At 40.2% G+C, this 23346-nt stretch overlaps 1 long non-coding RNA gene across 3 annotated transcripts; it reads left to right on the forward strand.

Moving 5' to 3' along the window:
* The first annotated feature begins 217 nt into the window (after window positions 1-217).
* LOC123062335 (uncharacterized) lies at window positions 218-5402 on the forward strand. Of its 3 annotated transcripts, XR_006429622.1 has the most exons (3): window positions 218-531; window positions 1349-1464; window positions 3291-5402. It is a non-coding gene; the product is annotated as an uncharacterized lncRNA (long non-coding RNA). The 3 variants fall into 3 exon arrangements; XR_006429621.1 differs by having other exon boundaries at window positions 1349-5402; XR_006429623.1 differs by lacking the exon at window positions 218-531 and adding an exon at window positions 538-972 and having other exon boundaries at window positions 1349-5402.
* Window positions 5403-23346: the final 17944 nt, after the last annotated feature.

Here is a 23346-nt window from a genome sequence, read left to right on the forward strand (position 1 = left end):
AATATTAGTTTTCATTTCATAAGTACTTCATATTATACTCCCTCCGTTCCTAGTCTTTGTAGAGATTTTACTATAAATCACATATGAATGTATATAGATGTATTTTAAAGTGTAAATTCACTTATTTTACTCCGTATGTGGTCTATAATAAAATCTCCTCAAAGACTTATAATTAGGAACGGAGGGAGTAGTACTCTGTAAGTTACCACCAGCAAACCATGGGTCAACGACTCGGCGTGCTACCCTTCCCAGCCAAAAAAAGAAAACCCAAATTCTCGGTCTCCTCCCGTTTCTTTTTCACCGTTCCTTGCCTGATCCATAGATTCATCCACATTCGTTGCTAGATCCTGCCAAGGAAGGAGGACGGGGTGAGAAGGAGAAGGGGGATTTGCGGCGGAGTGCGGTGGCCGCATGCTCTCGGCGACGGCAGGTCCTCCAGCTCGACCACACGTGCCTGCTGCTCGCCCCCGCCGTCAATTGGATGGTCGTGGAGTTGGGCCCCTTTGAACCTGAGCGGTCGCTCTCCTCCAGGTAATCTCTCCTCTTCCTATTCCTTCTCCTCCCTTCCCAGATGCCTGGTCTTCTAGGCTCCAGCAATGGCACGGATTTTGGTTTCTTTATGGAGATTTTCTATGGCTATGAGAAATTTGTTCGTCCATGTGAAAGCGAGTGGCTGCACCAAATCCATCCAGTGGCCTGCCCGTGCATCACTAAAGCTGGGAAGGAGATGCTCTTGGAGGCCAGATCGGCGAGGCTGGGGCACGCGTTCCAGCCTCAGATTCTGCGCCCCTAGCAGCAAGGTTGCGAGGCAAAGCGGTCGCATGGGAGGCCACTGGAGAATATGATAAATCTGTTTTGCTGAGTGGCGCTGCTCTCCTGTTTGTGCCACTGGGCTGAGAGCTGTGTCGTCGGGTTCGACAGCCATATTCTTCATAGTGTTCCTCGTCGTCTGTGGCAGAGTAGTAGGGATGGGTATGACTGCCTTACTACTCTCCCAACATCCTTTGCATTCTTCTTTTTCTGCGCACAGTATATATGTACTTTATAAAAGCTTGTTTACTTAGTTGATCCGTTAAATTTATTCAGAGATAAGGTTGAGTTACTTGGTTGTTCTGTTTTTATTACAATTCAGACAATAAGCTCGTACATTTGGACTATTTCTAGGATATAAATTGTAGAATTATTTATCTTGCCATTGATGTGCCTTGCGTTGCTTTAGGGAATTGAGCTTATGCTGTTTTTTAGTTAACATTCTACCAAACTTTGGTTACTGTCTCTTCAACACATCCATATTAATTATATGAAGTTACGTATAGCAAAAAGTGTTCAATAATTCATTGTCTTGTAGAGAATCCATGGGTGGAGGCACGTTGTGGGCTTGCTACTGCTGTCAGCTTCCACCTATGTAATGTGCTACAACTTTGCATCATTACTACTTTCTGCACACCGGCTGATTCATCACAAGTATGTTTCCTCCCTGTAGTTGGATAAAAGGTGTATTCTTTCTATTTGTTGTTACCATATAGTATTAGCAAGTTAAATTAATGATATGTGTTTTTAAGACAAAAGAAAAAGGCTTGCATGTATTAACTGAATTTGGTCCATATGTGTTAATTGATATGCAATAGAGTTTTCACATGTGTTGTAGGTGATGCATATAACACTGGAGCTTTTCTCATTGTTCTCTTCAACTGAAAAGGCTAGACAGAAGAGCTGTTACCAAGAACATAAAACTCACTAAAGTGCATGTCTGAATTTAATAGACCTTCCATAGTAACCATGAATGTAATTAGAAAATGCATGCAGGATCAAATATGCAAATTGTACATTGATGACCTATGGAAAATATCTGAACTCGAATGGATGAACTTATGATTTAGAACAACTCTTACTAACCTTTCAAATTTCAGAATTTACGGGAATCACTTGTCGAATATGTCATCTTCTAGAAAAATACTCTGCAGACGACACAATAGCTACTGTTACTTTAGGACTACAAAATAATCTATTAGACTCATTTTGCAGCGATAAGAAATTGCGCAGCTAGAATTTATATGTTTTTAATTTTAATGAAGGATCTGGTTTTGTTATTTTGCTTTACTCATACGGACTTGCATTTTTCTTTTTCTTTTTTAACATTGTATGGAAGTTTATAATAATGGTTAATTTGAACACCTTAGTATGCATTTTTTTTTTTGCTTCAAACGGTTCTTCGTGTTTCAGTTATCTTCATATGTTATTTTAGTTTGTACAACTTCTTTTTTGCGTATGCCCACCATTTTCGTTTTTTTGTAGGCTTTCATGCATGTTTTAATCCATCAGGGAATACTGAATTTAGTACTGGAGTAGTTTATTTTGTGAGAAAATTCTGTAGCTAATTTCCGGCAAAATATTCTTTACGTAATGACCCAATTGTGTGAGAAATGAAATAGAGATATGAGTCTAGGAGTAAAAAACAGAAATAGAAAAAACTTATATTCGTTTTCATTCCACGTAAGTCACAACAGGCTGACCATGGGTCAACGTGGTGCTACCCATTCCATTATGTGTAGATAGAAAGTATCCCTTCCTCACTAATCTCTTCCACTCCTCTCCTCTCCTCCACTGGCTGCCCGACCATTATGTGTGGAAAGCAAGTCCCTTCCACTCCTCTCCTCCACTGGCTGTCCGACTTTGAGGACTTTGAGATGGGAATACAGATGGAGAGGGTGTGCCAAATTGATGGCCTGCTCGTCCAGAAGGGGAGTGGCTGCACCAAATTGAGTGGCCTGCCTGTGTATCACCAAAGCTGGGAAGGAGATTTTCCGCCAGATCTGGCCGAGGCTGCGGCACGCGTTCCAGCCACGGGCTCTGCGAGGCCGTGAGGCAAAGCGGTCGCCGGGGAGGCCACTGGCGAATATGAGAGACCCATAGTTTTTAGCTTCCTTGAGTGTCCCTGCTCTCCTATTCGTGTCAGTGGGCCAAAAGCTGTGCCGTCAGGTTCGACGGCCATGTTCTCCGCAGCATTCCTGGCCGTATGTGGTAGAGGAGTGGGATGGGTATGACTGTCTTACTACTCTCCCATCATCCGCTGCATTCCTCTCTTGATGGGCACAGTATATACGTACTTTTAAAGTTCACTTAATTACTTAGTTGATCTGTTAAATCTATTTAGATGTAAGGTAGAGTTACCTAGTTTTATTAAATTATAATTCATACGCTGACCTGATACATTCTGTTGTTGTTCATGTAAGGATCTTTTATAAATTATAGTTATTTAATTTGCCATTGATTTGTGTTGTGGTTTTTAGGGAATTGAAGCCCAACTTTGACTATTGTCTCTTCAACACATCGGTATCAATTATATGGAATTTCGTATAGCAAAAGATATATCTATGATATCCATCTACTACATATAACATCTATATATTTTTATATTTCATTGTCTTGTCTGCACATGTTAACATGTATATACAATAAATGCAGTGTCAGGAAATAGTAATTTGCATTGGCTTGTGATTGGTTGATTTACCTTTGTGGAGAGTCCACAGGTGGAGGCGAGTTGAGGGCTTCCTAATTGCTACTGCTGTCAGGTTCCACCTATGTAATGTGCTACAACTTTGCATCATTCTTACTTCCTCCACACCGGCTGTTTCTTCACAGTAAGGCAAAGGAAGAAGGCTTACATGTATTAACTGAATTTGGTTCATATGTGTTAATTGATATACAATAGATTTTTCACATGCCATGAACATATAACTCATGGAAGTGCATGTCGGAATGTATTCCAAATAATTATAATGTGACATACTTCTGATGGTGCCAACATTTAACCATTATCTAATAATTGTCCTCCTTATATTGATTCGATGTCAAGGTTTCTTTCTTTATCTCAGTACTCATAAATGGTTCGGCTTACTTTCAACACAATTATTGTATACTATTTGACACTTCTCAGATTTCCCATCTAGTGAGTTGACCAATTTTGCTACCATTGTTATTACTGCAGAGTAAGTATAATATGGAAGTTCTTGTTCAAATTAGTAGAATATATGCTTACCGGGTGTTCGAATTTGTAGATATATACCACAATTGTCACTACAGATTAAATATAATATGAAAGTTCTTGTCAGTTTTCTTTGTAGTTAGTTTGCGAATCACAACATGATCATTTGAATATTTTGTTGTAACAAATCTATCATAGCTATTGTTGTGAAAGAAAAATCCTTAAAAAATCACCCAATAGCAACCCGAAGAAGTTAAGAGATATAAATAATTCAGATATGGTTCCATTATGCTCCCTCTGTTCAATAATATATGACGTTTTTTGACAGTACACAGTGCCAAAAACGTCTTATATTATGGGATAGAGGGAAGTTTGTGATTTTTTTTTCTTATTCTTGATTCCACATGCTTCATTTGGGTGAATAATCCATTGACATCCAAATTTGGAGATATTAATTCACCTATGTAATGTGCATAATCTATGACACATTTTTGCTATGATGAATATGTAAATAAATTCTGTACAGTTCCATAAATACACAGTGATGCATTTTTGTTGTAAAGATAATGTAAATAACTTTTTATAGCTTTGCAAATAAGATTAACCTTGATGTATAAATCCGATCAGAGTATAGGTAGCTATGCAATGGTCATGCGTCACATCATTAGTCTAAGGCTCTAACCACATCCATGGAGAATCTAACATCTCAACCACGCATATCTGTTTGTTCCAGAAGCTATGAAATTGAGGTATGCAGAAGATGAAGAAACCTGAGAACTAATGATCCAAAGAAGAGTCGGAGCTCGAGCATCACATAGCCGTCAACTATGGTGGCTTGTGGGCAGATGTGTCTCAGACCGAAGTTGTTGCCGCTGGACCGTGGTTACATGCATCCTAGCTCTTGGAGGCAGCGGTGCGGGGAGATATGCATGTGCAAGGAAAAGAAGTGGGCGAAGGCCGAAGAAGCAATCTATGCCTCCCTAGCGCTGGGTCCTGCTCCTCAATAGGTCACCTTAGTCATGGCTGCCTTATCCCTCATGCTGCTGATTTGAACCTGCCCTACTCTCCTAGGCTGCTCGAGGGCTTCAGCGCGTGCCTTGCCGACAACAGGGAAGGAAGAATCAGAAGTGACGGCTAGAGCGCTAGGAAATTGAAAACCATAGCAATTGGTCTTCTCTATAAAACGTGTGTGCAAGGGACGTGGAACCTGCTTCAGGGAAGAAGAGATGGATCACTTGAGAGAAGAGACCAGCTTTGATCCTTTATCGGTCAGACAATTTTTTTTTGTTTTTTTTGCTAATTGCCTAGTCCATATTGTCCATGTATTGGAAGCATGTAAACGTGTGGCTCCTGGAGTTTGTAGGGAAACCTGCTATATTGCTTTTGGATATGTGTAAGGGCTTTGATTTTTATTTTCCCTTTTTTGCTTTCCAATTCGGACATGCATCAGTTCATACGTGATTGTATATTGGACTCAAACAATACGTGTCCATGTAGTCCTTCCTGTGCGCGCTAGTGTTATGGTTCTATGCATCTAATATGACATCATAAAAGTTCAATACTGCTGGTAAATATATTTTTACATGTTACGTAGAAACTTTAAATCTCGACCGTTGTTATTCTAATCAAACGGTGTAAAAAAGATTAGCATATGTGGACAAACATGATGGCTTGTTTTACTCTTGTTTTAATTATATAATAGAAGATTTGTTTTGGTGCGATGCAAAATTTATTCTTAACGTGCAGCCACCGCCTGAAGAAAACAGCAAGCCATTTTTGTATAGTGTAGGGTGTTCCCTATATTTGCACTAGTGGCAATCTTTGATGTCGAGTGAATGTAATCTGTGCAATCGCCTTAATAGCCTAGCGTTAGTTTCGACCTTATTTATTTTCTAGTCTTCTTTTTTCCTGGTTTGCTAGTGGCCGCAACTACCATGGGCCATATACGGGCCGTAGGATCCACGGGTCTCCTACGGGCCGTCGATAAATGGGCCTGTAATCGGTGGGCCTCGGGCCGTCGGATAAATGGGTCTACATGAACCATAATTGGGCGTAATTGGTATCGGGCCAGCACGGTAACAGGCCGTAGGACAGCAAAGGCTTAATTCTTTCACAGGCATAACGGGTCGTTAATGGACCATAATATAGGACGGTCTGAAAACGGCGCAACGGGTTAACAGGCCAGAAACGGGCCAACTCTTGCCATGGACCGAATTTGGCCCATTAGGGTAACAGGCCAGTAAAGGACCGACTCTTGCCATGGACCGAATTTGGCCCATTAGTGGAACAGGCCAGTAACGGGCCGACTCTTGCCATGGGCCGAATTTGGCCCATTAGGGGAACAAGCCAGTAACGGGCCGGAAGTAATCGAGGGCCGAAAAGGAGCCCAAGAACGTATGGGTCGTCAATAGGCCGAAAGCTAACACGAGCTGGAAACGGTCCATGTAAATCACGGGCCGTTAACGGGTATAAAGAAAATTACTGTTCATTATGGGCTAGAGTCACCGTGGGCCTTTACCTGGGCCGGCCTATTATGGCACACGAAAATCTTGTGGGCCTTTACCTGGGCCCGCCCATTTTGGCCCGCGAAATCTTGTGGGCCTTTAGCTGGGCCAGCCCATTATGGTCAGCAAAATCTCGTGGACCTTTAGCTGGGCCGGCCCATTATGGTCCGTAAAATCTTGTGGGCCTTTAGTTGGGCCGGCCCATTTAAACTTGTTGGGCCATGCCACGTGTCAATGTATCATAGGCGCCTTATGTCCAGTGAGTGGATGACATCTGTCCCGACGATGAGCCGACACGTGTTTCCTCTAGCCAATGATGATTTTACACGTGGAAAATCCCCATTGGTTGGGGTTGTTAACGGGTTATCGGATCCGAAACCCGACCCGATAGCTTAACGGCGTTCCGTTACGGTGGATGTCACGTGTCGGTCACCCTTAACAAAAACACTTCTGTGACGCGCGATTTATCGTCATGGAAGTGGACACTTTCGTGATGATAATTTTGGTAATATCATGGAACACTTCTACGACAGCACAGGTATGACTATCTTGATTCTATCATAAATTTGTCATGGATGTACATGCATGACAAAAAAAAGCGACCTACTGTGACAAACACGTATCATCACGGAAGTGTATTTTTTTGTAGTGTGCATCTCTTTTTTACTCTACATGTTATATATATTGTCCACTGAGCACTCATAGTAACGGGAAATACGATTATTTTATCCTACTATATGACAAGCAGTGAGGTACCAGGCAACTTAGCTATCCGTGATGGACTCTCTTGAACGCCATTATTATTTATCTCTGCGCGTTTGAGCTGTGCATTTGTCAATGGTCCTGGGAGTTGAGCTAATATGGCAGTGGCTTGGGTCCAAAGTAATAGAAGTAGCACAAAAACATTTTTTTAGTGTAGGATTTTCCTTGCTCAAGCCTGCCTACTAGAATCGCCAGTGCTTGAAAGGAAAAGTGAATGGAAAACATCGGAATTGGAAAGTTTCCTATGGTACTACTTTTCATGAATTTGGTGCAAAGGAATGGAGCAAAGGAAAACTGTAGGATTTGTTCCTTTAGTGTCTCCTTGAAAGAAAAATCATAGGAATTCTAATTTCCACTTCTCCTCCTTTTCATATTCCTATTCATCAAGCACAAGAATAAGAGATAGTAGCATAATAGCATTATAACCGTACATTTTCTTGTGGTTTGACTTAATCTCACCATGCTTTTTTACATCCTGTGATCTTCCAATTGTTGTGAATCAAACACCCAGATTGGCAGAAATACTGTGTTTTTAAATTCTCTGTTTTGCACGTGCATTCCTATCCTATTCCTGTCTATTTCCTATCCCTGCATTGTTAGAATCCTCAAATTCAAACAAGCCCTTACTCAATTACTTCTATTACAGATATGTGTCAAAGAAAACCTTGTGTGGTTTGTCCTGCTCCTGCGGCGCTGTGTTCCACCCCAGCTCAGCTTCTCCAACGACGGAAGGGTTCACCACAGCAGGGATCCACTCTCCACACTGTCTTTCGCCGCCTCAGATCTTCTTCCCCACCGTCGGCAGCCACGGCAACTGCATTATCATCATCAACTAAGCAGATGGCCTTGAGGACTACACGGGTCCACAAGAGAGGTCGCACTCTTCCGTGTCTGCTTATGTTATGCGTTGCTTAATATGATGACATGCTACATTATCATCGTGTTCATCTATTAGACTCCGAGTCAGGTCCAAACTAATGCTGAAACTTGAGTTTTTAAATGGTTGTGGAGTACATATTGGGGCAGCAATCAGTACTATCTGTCTACTATCTGGTTAATCTCCGGTGTCTACTATGAGTTTTATGTTGGGTGCAAACAAACATTAAAGGAGCCATTATCTGTATTTTTTAACTAAAACTATTATCTGCCTGCTATCATTGGTTTTGGGTCTATCCACAGTTTGCTACCATCACTCTGGATTTGTGCATGCACTTCTTACATAATCTCACTATGTTTTATTCCTATGCATGCCAGTTATTGTACACAATGGAACTGATCATGTAGAGCAAAAGAGACGAGCCTTGCATGGCAATAAAATTTCATGCAGACGTCGTTCCATGGTGGGTGCAAAGGCAACCCCCCTCCACCCATTTCGGATCGTAATCAAGAGGAAGATAACTGTTATGAGGGGGATTCAGAAGGAGAAGACCACTCCTATTTATCCATGAGGTCTTCGCTCTAACTTGGCATGCTGATGTTGGTAATATCATGCATATGGTGCCTTGCATTGCTTACTGTATACATTAAAGATGTCATCTGCTTAGTTTAGACATGCTTTGTGTCAATGCCATCTGTTTAGTTTCTTTATCGTATATGTGAATCATGCAATGCCATCTTGTCTAGCCAGGCATCATATATGTGAATTTTGCAATGCCACCCTGGTTAGCCAGTCATCTTATATGTGAATTATATCATGCCATCATTTTTTATTACGTGTTAAATTTGTCAATAATTTTAGTACATTCAATTACTCTTCCTGTGCATCAGCCATTTGGCATGGTCATGAAAAAATCTGGAGTGGAAACAAGGTCTTCAGAGCAGACAATGCTATCTGACGAAGCGCATGTCTTGCTGGTTACCGATAGCTCCTCAGAGGAGGATTCAGAGACAGATGACCAGTCATATTCCCCCCCGAGGTGCATGCCCTAACTTGGCAGGGTTATGTTGCTCATATCGTGCGTATGGTATCTTGCATTGCTATGTCATTTGCTTAGTTTAGACATGCTTTGTGTGAATGCCACCTGTTTAGTGTCTAATTATCATATATGTGAATTATGCAATGTCATCTTGTTGCAAGACATTATATATGTGAATTATGCAATGTTATCTTGTTGCAAGGCATTATGTATATGAATTATGCAATGCCATGCTGTTTAGGCAAGCGTCATATATGTGAATTATATCATGCCGTCCTTTTTTTGTATTTTTCATTGCTTTTGTCAACAATGTTTGTATATTCAACTGCTCTTCCTGTGCATCAGCCATTTGAATTGGTGATGGAGAAATCTGGAGTGAAAACAAGGTCTTCAGAGCAGACAATGCTACCTGCTGAAGCAGATATCTTGTTGGTTAGAGATAGCTCTTCAGAGGAGGATTCAGAGGCAGATGACCAGTCCTATTATCCCCCTGAGGTGTATGCTCAAACTTGGCAGGGTTATATTACTCATATAATGCATATATTGTATTGCAATGCTTAGTTTTTACATCATATACACAATATTGAATGCCATCTCCTTAGTTGACACATCATATATGCGATTGCCCACTGCTTACTTCCTTAGTATATAAATCATATATTTGAATTATGTCATGCCAACCCATTTTCTAAAGACATAATATAGTTATATCATCTCATCCTGTTTACATAGTCATCATATTTAAATTATGTCATTATATCCGTGAATTATATCATGCCATCATGTTTCCATCGACGGCATGTTTGTGATTTATGGCATGCCAACCACTTTAATAGACACATCGTATAGTTATATCATGTCATCCTGTTTACATAGTCATCATATTTTGAAGTATGTCATTCTGTCCTGTTTAGTTAGCCATAATACATGTGAAATTGTGTCATGCTATCCTGTTTAATTAGCCATCATATATGTGAAATTATGTCCTGCTATTCTGTTTGCTTAGACAACATAAATATGAATTATTTCATGCCCTGTTTTCTTCCCTACTATCCGTTGCACCTGTCTATCTTACAATGTATGTACATTCAATTATTTTTCTTGTTTATCAGCCATTTCAATTGGAGGGAGTGATGGCAGTATCTGTGGGAGTAAAAACATGGTCTTCAGAAAAAATCGTGCTACCCGTCGATGCAGATAGAACCACGGTTGTACTTGCCCAAGAACCATCCCCACCACACATAACCCACACTCATGCAGATTGTACCCCTACCCAGTTGGACAGAGAACCAGCTACACCCCTTCTAACCCCAACCCCAGCAGATAGACACCCAATTCCCGTTGACACAACACCGTCTCCACCACAGAGCACCCAAACACGAGCAGTTAGTAAGGCAACTGCAGTGCCCAAATCACGAGGACCACCACTCCGAACCCGAAGTCAACGCTTAAAGCAGAAGAAGAATTGTTCTCAGGTCAGGTTTCATAGCTATGGTTCATACTACTTTGCTCTTGCATCACTGTATTTACTGATATCAACTAATTTCAAATTTGAAGGATGCAATTGAAACTCCAATGGCGCAACAGGTATGTTTTAAACCTGTTTCTTCCACGTGTTTGGCTGTTTGCTGTTGTAACTTGCTCTATGTTGATTTCAGTTTCAATTGAATAAACAATTATGTTCTCATGCCATGCACATTACAAGTGTTGTTATTGCTGTGTAGTTTCCCACACTTATATTCTGTCTATGCTGCTTTGTCTTAAATAGATATGATTCGAACTGTATCTATCTTGATTTGGCAACATAAACTAGAATGATATAGACCATACAGTGACCATACTACATAGATATATGTTTGTTTCATGTTGTTATCCTGCCCACCTTACTACTGAACTGGTTTACCAAAATGAGTTTCATATACTACATTGTAAACCTGAGATGTGTTTGTTTGTTTCTCTTTTAGAACGCGGATAAAATATTGGAGAAGAGTACCATGTTATGCAATGGTACAGGAAGTAATGCAGATAAGGTTCAAGATAGTGAGACATCCCTGTTGGTCTCCAAGAAAGTTGATAAAAACTATATTGAAGATACTGAGACAACCCCAAAGTCCTGCCTTGATGTAGTGTTCGAGTTACTGGCTACCACTGCTGGCACCAGCTCTTCGAACTCATTGCCTGAATCAGTTCGGCTTCTTGAGTCTCAACTTCAAGTTGAAAGACATCGATCAGATGTTATGCGACAGGAAGCCTAAGGACTGAGGAAGTCCCTGCAGAATTCAGATGCATACTTTCTGGTGCAACAGCAAATGCTGGAGGACTTAAGCGCCAAACAAGAGAAAGTTAATAAGCTTGCTAAGCATCTTGCCAGCATTATGGGTACCCAGGATATTGTTTCTTGAGCTCTTCTGAAGTGGTTTCAGTTCTGGACTTGTTTGCTGCGGCGTTTATATGCTGCTGTGTTCCCTATATTTGCACTGGTGGCAAACTTTGATGCCCAGTGGATGTAATATGTGTAATAGCCGTGATAGCCTAGTGTAAGTTGCTTGATTATTTATTTCCTTGTTGTCTTGTTTATTTGTTTGCTTGTAGTCAGTGCAGTTCTTCTTCTGCGGTTTGCTAGTGCCTGCAATAACCCATTTTTTAAAACTAGGCCACAATAACCATGGGCTAATATTTACTGTAGTGACACTGGGCCTCCTACAGGCCGTAGAAACAGTGGGCCTTCTACGGGTCATAGAAACAGTGGGCCTTCTACGGGCCGTAGAAACAATGGGCCTTCTACGGACCGTATCATCAATGGGCCTTCTACAGGCTGTATCATCAATGAGCCTTATACGGGCCGTATGATCGATTGGCCAAACATGGGCCAAACATACCGCATTCTGGCCGTAAACGGGCTAGAGTTGGAATCGTCCGTTCATGGGCCGACCATAATGGGCCATCGTTAATAGGCCGTATTGATGACGCTATGAAAACTGCCCAACGTATTAACGGACCACAAACGGGATGACTGTAACCACGGGCTAAATTTGGCCCACAAGTAGAAAATGACAATAACGGGCCGTAAGTAAACGAATGCTAGAAATGAGCCCAAGAATAAATGGGCTCTGAGAAGGCCGAAAGATAACATGGGCTGGAGACGGCCCAACGGAATAACGGGCCGTTAATGGGTATAAAGTGATACACCATTCATTACGGGCCAGTTTCACCATGGGCCGTTAATGGGTGTAAAGTGATACACTGTTCATTACGGGCCAGTTTGACCACGGGTCGTTAGTAGGCCAAGAGTTACATAGGGCCTCATATGGGCCGAAAGACGTCATGGGCCATACATGGGCCAGAAGTGAAAACGGGCCGGAATCATATTGGATGGCCCAAATGATGGTACTGGGCCTAATTCGGATAGGGCGTAACGGGCCTTGGGTTAGCGGGCTGTAAATGGGCTATATGTGAACAGGCCGTTAACAGGCTTTCCATGGGCCGGCCCGCCACCTTTTGACCAAGTCAAACAGGCCGGCCTTTTCACAGGAATGGGCCTCTGTTGGGCCGTGCCACGTGTCAATGTATCATAGGCGCCTTCTGTCCAATGAGTGGATGACATCTGTCCCGACGATGAGCCGACACGTGTTTCCTCCAGCCAATGATGCTTTTACACATGGAAAATCCCCATTGGTCGGGGCTGTTAATGGGTTATCGGATCCAAAACCCGACCTGATAGCTTAACGACATTCCGTTACGGTGGATGCTACGTGTCGGTCACCCTTGATGAAAGCACTTCTGTGACGCGCGATTTATCGTCATGGAAGTGGACACTTCCGTGATGATAATTTTGGTAATGTCATGGAACACTTCTACGACAGCACATGTATGACTATCTTGATTCTATCATAAATTTGTCATGGATGTACATGCATGACAAAAAATGCGACCTACTGTGAGAAACACGTATCATCACGGAAGTGTATTTTTTTTGTAGTGATATCCTCCTCTTGCCTGATAATCAAAGAAAGCAGGAGCAGGGAGAGTAATACGGACAGCACGGCGTCTGTCAAAGATTAGTCGATACTGGAGAGGTGATTCGTTCCTCTCGACAAACTGGTGGTGAACCATAGAATTAAAATCTAGATAGGCAGGAGGTAATTCAATATCATCTTCGTGCACATCTATACCAAGAAAATTAGCTATACGGGTTGCATAAATTCCACCAAAGAAATCTCCATTACGTCTATTAAGATGCTACCTACGTGCAACAATGGCTCCCAAATTATATGATTTGTCTCCTAACATAGCACTCCTAATAATACTGAGGTCAGGGACACACACATGACATGCTTCATCTTTACCATTTATGCATCTGCCTATGAAGAGAGCAAAATAATGTATGGCAAGAAAGTGAATGCTCCCTATGGTAGCTTCTGTAATATCTCTAGATTCTCCCACAGTTATATCAACAAGGAAATCTCTAAATTCAGATTTGCGAGGATCCCTTATACTACCCCATTGTGGAAGTTTGCATGTAGTGGTAAAGTCCTCTAAGTCCATGGTATAATATTTATCATAAAGATCAAACAGGACAGTTGGAGAATTACGTGAAGTTGAAACTTCAAACCTCCTCACAAAGGAGCTAGTGAGCTCATGATACTGTCTGCACTTCTCTTCCTCGAAGCTCACGAGATCAGCGTTACGCAAATATGTGTTGAATTCTTCTTTTATTCCTGCTTGATCCATAAATTTTTCAGAAGGCCACTCACAAGGACGCACTGGAGCGTCTCTTGGTGGCTCTTCGTTAGCATCACACATTGCAAGCCTGGGTCCTTGCTTCTTTGAAGAACCACTTTGGAACATTTTCCTAAGCATTATTCTTCCTCTGAAAAATTCTGAAATTTTTTAGTAACTTCAAAATAAAAGTAAACCAAACTCAATAATATTGATAGTAACTACTCCTACAAGTGCCTATGGCCTATATCATGCATCAAAACTACTTTTGACTATATAAATTTGACATGAAAGCTCAAGAACATGGTCACCTAAGCAGCAAAAATTTGCAATGAATAAAGCACTAGAACAAAAACTAATTGGACCAATGGAGGAGCCACATACCAAGGAACAATCTCCCCAAGCAGTTTTGTGAGAGGTGCTTTGAGCAAGGAGATCGAAAATGGCAGCAAAATGAGCTTGGACTCGGGTTTGAGCTGGTTATTCGTGTTTGGGGGAGGAAGAAGGAATGTGTGGGTGAAAGGATAAGTGGAGGAGGGCCACCGTGGGCCCACGAGGCAGGGGGCGCACCCTAGGGGGGTGGGTGCGCCCTCCACCCTCGTGGCAAGGTGGTTGCCCCCCTGGTGTGTTCTTTGTTCCATAAATCCTCAAATATTCTAGAGAAAATCATATTTAATTTTCAGGGCATTTGGAGAACTTTTATTTTTGAGGTATTTTTATATTGCACGGATAATCAGATAACAGACATAAAAATATTTATTTTTATTTTATTTTATGTAAATAACAGAAAGTAAAAGTGGGGTACAGAAGGTTGTGCCTTCTAGTTTCATCCATCTCATGATCATCAAAAGGAATCCACTAACAAGGTTGATCAAGTCTTGTTAATGAACTCATTCCGAATAACATGGATCCGAAGAAATTTCGAATAACACTATGTTACCTCAACGGGGATATGCACCTCCCCAATAATAAGAATATCATATTTCTTCTTGATAGTAGGAAGAGGAAATTCAAAACCTCCAAATTTAATCGATGGAATTTTTCCAATAGAGTTGATACTATGAACTTGAGGTTGTTTCCTCGGAAAATGTACCGTGTGCTCATTACCATTAACATGAAAAGTGACATTGCCTTTAGTGCAATCAATAACATCCCCCGCAGTATTCAAAAAGGGTCTTCCAAGAATAATAGACATACTATCGTCCTCGGGAATATCAAGAATAACAAAGTCCGTTAAAATAGTAACATTTGCAACTACAACAGGCACATCCTCACAAATGCCGACAGGTATAGCAGTTGATTTATCAGCCATTTGCAAAGATATTTCAGTAGGTGTCAACTTATTCAAATCAAGTCTACGGTATAGAGAGAGAGGCATGACACTAACACCGACTCCAAGATCACATAAAGCAGTTTTAACATAATTTCTTTTAATGGAGCATGGCATAGTGGGTACTCCTGGATCTCCAAGTTTCTTTGGTATTCCACCCTTAAAAGTATAATTAGCAAGCATGGTGGAAATTTCAGCTTCCGGTATCTTTCTTTTATTTGTAATAATATCTTTCATGTACTTAGCATAAGGATTAGTTTTGAGCATATCAGTTAATCGCATACGCAAAAGATAGGTCTAATCATTTCAGCAAAGCGCTCAAAATCCTCATCATCCTTTTTCTTGGATGGTTTGGGAGGAAAAGGCATGGGTTTCTGAACCCAAGGCTCTCTTTCTTTACCATGTTTCCTAGCAACAAAATCTTTCTTATCATAGCGTTGATTCTTTGATTGTGGGTTATCAAGATCAACAACAGGTTCAATTTCTATATCATTATCATTACTAGGTTGAGCACCATCATGGACATTATTATTAACATTATCACTAGTTTTAGGTTCATTACCAGATTGTGTTTCAGCATCAGAAATAGAAATATCATTTGGATTCTCAGGTGTTTCAACAATAGGATCACTAGAAGCATGCAAAGTCCTATCATTTTTCTTTTTCTTCTTTTTAGAAGAACTAGGTGCATCTAAATTATTTCTCTGAGAATCTTGCTCAATTCTCTTAGGGTGGCCTTCAGTATACAAAGGTTCCTGAGTCATTCTACCAGTTCTAGTAGCCACTCTAACATCATAATCATTATCTTTACTATTCAATTCATTGAGCAAATCATTTTGAGCTTTAAGTACTTGTTCTACTTGAGTGGTAACCATAGAAGCATGTTTACTAATAAGTTTAAGTTCACCTTTAACATTAGCCATATAATCACCCAAGTGTCCAAGCATATTTGAATTGTATTTCAATTGTCTACCAAAATAAGCATTAAAATCTTCTTGCTTAGCCATAAATGTATCAAACTCATCTAAGCATGGGCTAGCAATTTTAGTAAATGGGATTATAGCTTTATCATATCTATAAAGAGAATTTACCTTTACTACCTGTGTCGGGTTATCAAGACCATGAGTTTCTTCGATAGGTAAAGGATTTGGATTATATGTTTCTTCAACACACGGTAAATTAAGACCATGTATTTCTTCAATAGGAGGTAAATTCTTAACATCTTCAGCTTTAATACCCTTTTCTTTCGTAGATTTCTTTGCCTCTTGCATATCTTCAGGACTGAGAAATAGAATACCCCTCTTCTTCGGAGTTGGTTTAGAAATAGGTTCAGCAATTGGCTCCGAAGGTGTCCAATTATTTTCATTTGTCAACATATTATTCAATAGAATTTCAGCTTCATCCGGTGTTCTTTCCCTGAAAACAGAACCATCACAACTATCCAGGTAATCTCTGGAGGCATCGGTTAGTACATTATAAAAGATATCAAGTATTTCATTTTTCTTAAGAGGATGATTAGGCAAAGAATTAAGTAATTGGAGAAGCCTCCCCCAAGCTTGTGGGAGACTCTCTTCTTCAATTTGCACAAAATTATATATATCCCTTAAAGCAGCTTGTTTCTTATGAGCAGGGAAATATTTGGCAGAGAAGTAATAAATCATATCCTGGGAACTATGCACACAACCAGGATCAAGAGAATTAAACCATATCTTAGCATCACCCTTTAATGAGAATGGAAATATTTTAAGGATATAAAAGTAACGAGTTCTCTCATCTTTAGTAAACAGGGTAGCTATATCATTCAATTTAGTAAGATGTGCCACAACAGTTTTAGATTCATAACCATGAAAAGGATCAGATTCAACCAAAGTAATTATATCAGGATCAACAGAGAATTCATAATCCTTATCAGTAACAAACATAGGTGAAGTAGCAAAAGCAGAGTCAGGTTTCATTCTATCATTTAGGGATTGCTTACTCCATTTAGCTAATAATTTTTTTAAGTTCAGTTCTATTTCTGCAAGCTAAAATAGCTAAAGAAGCATCTTGATCAAATACATAACCCTTAGGAATAGCAAGTGGTTCTTCATCATCACTTTCATAAGTATCATCAGATTCAATATTTTCAATTTCTCTAGCCCTAGCAAGTTGTTCATCAAGAAAATCACTAAGTGGCATAGTAGTATCAGGCATAGAGGTAGTTTCATCATAAGTATCATGCATAGCAGAAGTGGCATCATCAATAACATGCGACATATCAAAACAAATAGCAGAAGCAGGTGTAGGTGTCGCAAGCATACTCAAAACAGAAGGTGAATCAAGTGCAGAGCTAGATGGCAGTTCCTTACCTCCCTTCGTAGTTGAGTGATACGTCTTCATCGTATCTACTTTTCCAAACACTTTTGCCCTTGTTTTGGACTCTAACTTGTATGATTTGAATGGAACTAACCCGGACTGACGCTGTTTTCAGCAGAATTACCATGATGTTGTTTTATGTGCAGAAAACAAATATTCTCGGAATGACCTGAAACTCCATGGGAGGTCTTAGAAAAAATAATAAAAAATCCTAGCCAAATATGAAGACCAGGGGGCCCACACCCTTCTTATGAGGGTGGGGGCGCCCCCCCTAGGGCGCGCCCCCCTACCTCGTGGGCCCCCTGTTGACCCTCCAACGCCAACTCCAACTCTATATATTTGCTTTCGGAGAGAAAAAAATCAAAGAGAAGAAATCATCGCGTTTTACGATACAGAGCCGCCGCCAAGCCCTAAAACCTCTCGGGAGGGCTGATCTGGAGTCCGTTCGGGGTTCCGGAGAGGGGGATTCGTCGCCGTCGTCATCATCAACCATCCTCCATCACCAATTTCATGATGCTCACCTCCGTGCGTGAGTAATTCCATCGTAGGCTTGCTGGACGGTGATGGGTTGGATGAGATTTATCATGTAATCGAGTTAGTTTTGTTAGGGTTTGATCCCTAGTATCCATTATGTTCTGAGATTGATGTTGCTATGACTTTGCTATGCTTAATGCTTGTCACTAGGGCCCAAGTGCCATGATTTCAGATCTGAACCTATTATGTTTTCATGAATATATGTGAGTTCTAGATCCTATCTTGCAAGTCTATAGTCACCTACTATGTGTTATGATCCGGCAACCCCGAAGTGACAATAATCGGGACCACTCCCGGTGATGACCATAGTTTGAGGAGTTCATGTATTCACTATGTGCTAATGCTTTGTTCCGGTTCTCTATTAAAAGGAGGCCTTAATATCCCTTAGTTTCCAATAGGACCCCGCTGCCACGGGAGGATAGGACAAAAGATGTCATGCAAGTTCTTTTCCATAAGCACGTATGACTATATACGGAATACATGCCTACATTACATTGATGAATTGGAGCTAGTTATGTGTTAGCCTATGTTATGACTGGTACATGATGAACCGCATCCGGTATAATTATCCATCACTGATTCGGTGCCTATGAGTTTTCCATATACTGGTTTACGCTTATTTACTTTTCCGCTGCTACTGTTACAATCACTACAAAATACCAAAAACATTACTTTTGCTGTCTTTACTTTTGTTGCCGCTACCACCACTATCATATTACTTTGCTACTAAACACTTTGCTGCAGATACTAAGTTTCCAGGTGTGGTTGAATTGACAACTCAGCTGCTAATACTTGAGAATATTCTCCCCTTGTGTCGAATCAATAAATTTGGGTTGAATACTCTACCCTCGAAAGCTGTTGCGATCCCCTATACTTGTGGGTTATCAAGACTAATTTCTAGCGCCGTTGCCGGTGAGCATAGCTCTATTCTTTGAGTCACTTGGGATTTATATCTGCTGGACACTATGAAGAACTTGAGAGATCCAAAAACCAAGATCTATCCCTCAACTACGAGGGGAGGTAAGGAACTGCCATCTAGCTCCGCACTTGATTCACCTTCTGTTATGAGTAAGTTTGCGACACCTACACCTGCTTCTGCTATTCGTTCTGATATGTTGCATGTTATTGATGATGCCACTTCTGCTATGCATGATACTTATGATGAAACTGCTTCTATGCCTGATACTACTATGCCCCTTAGTGAATTTCTTGATGAAGAAATTGCTAGGGCTAGAGAAAGAGAAATTATTGAATCTGAATACGATGATGATAGTGATGATGAAAATATGCCTGTTATTCCTAAAGGTTATCTTTTTGATAAAGATGCTTCTTTAGCTATTTTAGCTTGCAGAGATAGATATGAGCTTAAGAGGTTATTAATTAAATGGAACAAAGAATCACTTAGAGATAAAATGAAACCCGATCCTGCTTTTGCTACTTCACCTATATGTGTTCCTGATAAAGATTATGAATTCTCTGTTGATCCTGATATAATTACTTTGGTTGAATCTGATCCGTTTTATGGCTATGAATCTGAAACTATTATGGCACATCTTACTAAGTTAAATGATATAGCTGCCCTGTTCACTAATAATGAGAGATCACATTACCTCTATTTACTCAAAATATTTCCGTTCTCATTAAAGGGTGATGCTAAGATATGGTTTAATTCTCTTGATCCTGGTTGTGTGCGTAGTCCCCAGGATATGATTTATTACTTCTCTGCTAAATATTTCCCTACTCATAAGAAACAAGCTGCTTTGAGGGAAATATACAATTTTGTGCAAATTAAAGAAGAGAGTCTCCCACAAGCTTGGGGGAGGCTTCTCAAGTTACTTAATGCTTTGCCTGATCATCCTCTTAAGAAACCTGAAAAATTTGATATCTTTTATAATGGACTAATCGATGCTTCTAGAGATTACCTGGATAGTTGTGTTGGTTTTCTTTTCAGGGAAAGAACACCGGATGAAGCTGAAATTCTATTGAATAATATGTTGACAAATGAAAATAATTGGGCACCTCCTGAGCCAGCTCCTGCTCCAATTACTGATCCTATTCCTAAACCAACTCCTAAGAAGAGAGGTGTTCTATTTCTCAGTCCTGAAGATATGCAAGAGGCAAAGAAATCTATGAAAGAGAAAGGTATTAAAGCTGAAGACGTTAAGAATTTACCTCCTATTGAAGAAATACATGGTCTTAATTCACCGCCTGTTGAAGAAACTTCTGATCTCAATTATTTATTCACTGAAGAACCTCCTGATCCCGATATCCTGACACAGGTAGTAAAGGTAAATTATCTCTATAGATATGATAAAGCTGAAGTCCCTCCTACTAAAATTGCTAGTCAGTGCTTGGATGAGTTTGATAACTTTATGTATAAGCAAGATGACTTCAATGCTTATTTTGGTAGACAATTAAAAGAAAATGCTTATATGATTAGATGCTTGGGTGATTATATGGCTGATATTAAAGGTGAACTTAAACTTGTTAACAAACATGCTTCTATGGTTACCACTCAAGTAGAACAAATACTTAAGGCTCAAAAAGAAGTGCTTGATGAAATGAATAGTAAGAAAAATGATTATGCTGTTAGAGTGGCTACTAGAAATGGTAGAATGACTCAGGAACCTTTGTATCCTGAAGGCCACCCTAAGAGAATCGAGCAAGATTCTCAAAGAAATAATATTGATGTTCCTAGTTCTTCTAAAAAGAAGAAGAAGAAAAATGATTGAACTGTGCAAACTTCTAGTGAACCTATTGCTGAACCACCTGATAATCCAAATGATATCTCTATGTCTGATGCTGAAACACAATCTGGTAATGAACATGAACCTAGTAAAAATATTAATGATGATGTTCGTGATGATACTCAACCTAGTAATGATAATGATGTAGAAATTGAACCTGCTGTTGATCTTGATAACCCACAATCAAAGAATCAATGTTATGATAAAAGAGACTTTGTTGCTAGGAAACATGGTAAAGAAAGGGAACCTTGGGTTCAGAAACCCATGCCTTTTCCATGGAAACCATCCAAGAAAAAGGATGACGAGGATTTTGAGCGCTTTGCTGAAATGATTAGGCCTATCTTTTTGCGTATGAGATTAACTGATGTGCTCAAAACGAATCCTTATGCTAAGTATACGAAGGATATCATTACTAATAAAAGAAAGATATCGGAAGCTGAAATTTCCACCATGCTTGCTAATTATACTTTTAAGGGTGGAATACCAAAGAAACTTGGAGACTCCGGAGTACCTACTATACCTTGCTCCATTAAAGGAAATTATATTAAAACTGCTTTATGTGATCTTGGAGCCGGTGTTAGTGTTATGCATCTCTCTTTATATCGTAGACTTGACTTGAATAAGCTGACACCTACTGAAATATCTTTGCAAATGGCTGATAAATCAACTGCTATACCTGTCGGTATTTGTGAGGATGTGCCCGTTGTGGTTGCAAACGTTACTATTTTAACGGACTTTGTTATTCTTGATATTCCCGAGGATGGTAGTATGTCTATTATTCTTGGAAGACCTTTTCTTAATACTGCAGGGTTGTTATTGATTGCAACAAAGGCAATGTCACTTTTCATGTTAATGGTAATGAGCATACGGTACACTTTCCGAGGAAATAACCTCAAGTTCATAATATCAACTCCATTGGAAAAATTCCATCGATTATATTTGGAGGTTTTGAATTTCCTCTTCCTACTGTCAAGGAGAAATATGATATTCTTATTATTGGGGATGTGCATATCCCCGTTGAGGTAACTTAGTGTTATTCGAAATTTCTCCGGTTTCATGATTATCGGAATGAGTTTGTTAACAAGACTTGATCAACCTTGTTAGTGGATTCTTTTTGATGAGCATGAGATGGATGAAACTAGAAGCACAAACTTCTGTACCCTCTCTATATTTTCTGTTATTTATATTAAATAAAGTAAATATAGTATTTTTCTGTCTGTTTCCTGACTTATCCGTGCAATATAAAAATATCCCGAAAATAAAAGTCCTCAGAATGCCATGCCAATTTAATATGATTTTTCGGGAATATTTGAGGATTTACTATGCAAAAATTACCGCGGGAGGAGCTGCCACTTGGTCACGAGGGTGGTGGGCGCCCCCCTATAGGGCGCGCCCCCTGCCTCGTGGGCCCACGGTGGCCCTCCTCCACTTATCCCAGCACCCATATTCTTCCTCTATCTCACACAAACCCGAAAAACCAACTCAAGCACGAGTTCCAGCCACTTTTGCTGCGATTTTCGATCTCCTTGCTCAAAGCACCTCTCACAAAACTGCTTGGGGAGATTGTTCCTTGGTATGTGACTCCTCCATTGGTCCAATTAGTTTTGGTTCTAGTGCTTTATTCTTTGCAAATTTGTGCTTCATAGGTGACCATGTTCTTGAGCTTGCATGTCAAATTTATATGGTTCCAAGTAGTTCTAATGCTTGATATAGGCTCTAGGCACTTGTAGGAGTAGTTACTATCAATATTATTGAAGTTGGTTCACTTTTGTTTGAAGTTACTAAAAATTTCAGAATTTTTCAGAGAAAAACAATATGTTTAGGAAGATGTTTCAAGGTGGTTCCTCTAAGAAGTAAGGACCCAGGATTGCTATGCGCGATGCTGACGAGGATCCACCAAGAGACGCTCCGGTACGGCCTTGTGAATGGCCGTCTGAAAATTTTATGGACCGTGCGGGAATTAAAGAAGAATTCAAATCATATTTGTGCAATGCCGGTCTTGAGGATTTTGAGGCTAACAAATGCCCCCAGTATCATGATCTCACAAGTTCATTTGTGAGGAGGTTTGAGTATTCATCTTCGCGTAATTCTCCTTCAGTCATGTTTGATCTTTATGACAAATCTTATACCATGGACCTAGAGGATTTCACTTCTGCTTGCGAACTTCCATCATGGGGCAGTATTAGGGATCCCCCTAAATCTGAATTTAGAAACTTTCTTGCTAGTAATAACTGTGGGGGAATCCAGAGATATAACACAGGCTACCATAGGGAGCATTCACTTTCCTGCTATACATTATTTTGCTCTTTTCATCGGTAGATGCATAAATGCTAAGGATAAATCATGTCACATGTGTGTCCCTGATCTTAGCATTCTTAGGAGTGCTGTGTTAGGAGACCAATCTTATCATATGGGAGCCATTGTAGCTCGTAGGTTGCATCATAATAGACATAATGGAGATTTCTTTGGAGGAATTTATGCAACCCGCTTTGCT

Source organism: Triticum aestivum, chromosome 3A (assembly GCF_018294505.1).
Source record: "Triticum aestivum cultivar Chinese Spring chromosome 3A, IWGSC CS RefSeq v2.1, whole genome shotgun sequence".
NCBI lineage: Eukaryota > Viridiplantae > Streptophyta > Magnoliopsida > Poales > Poaceae > Triticum > Triticum aestivum.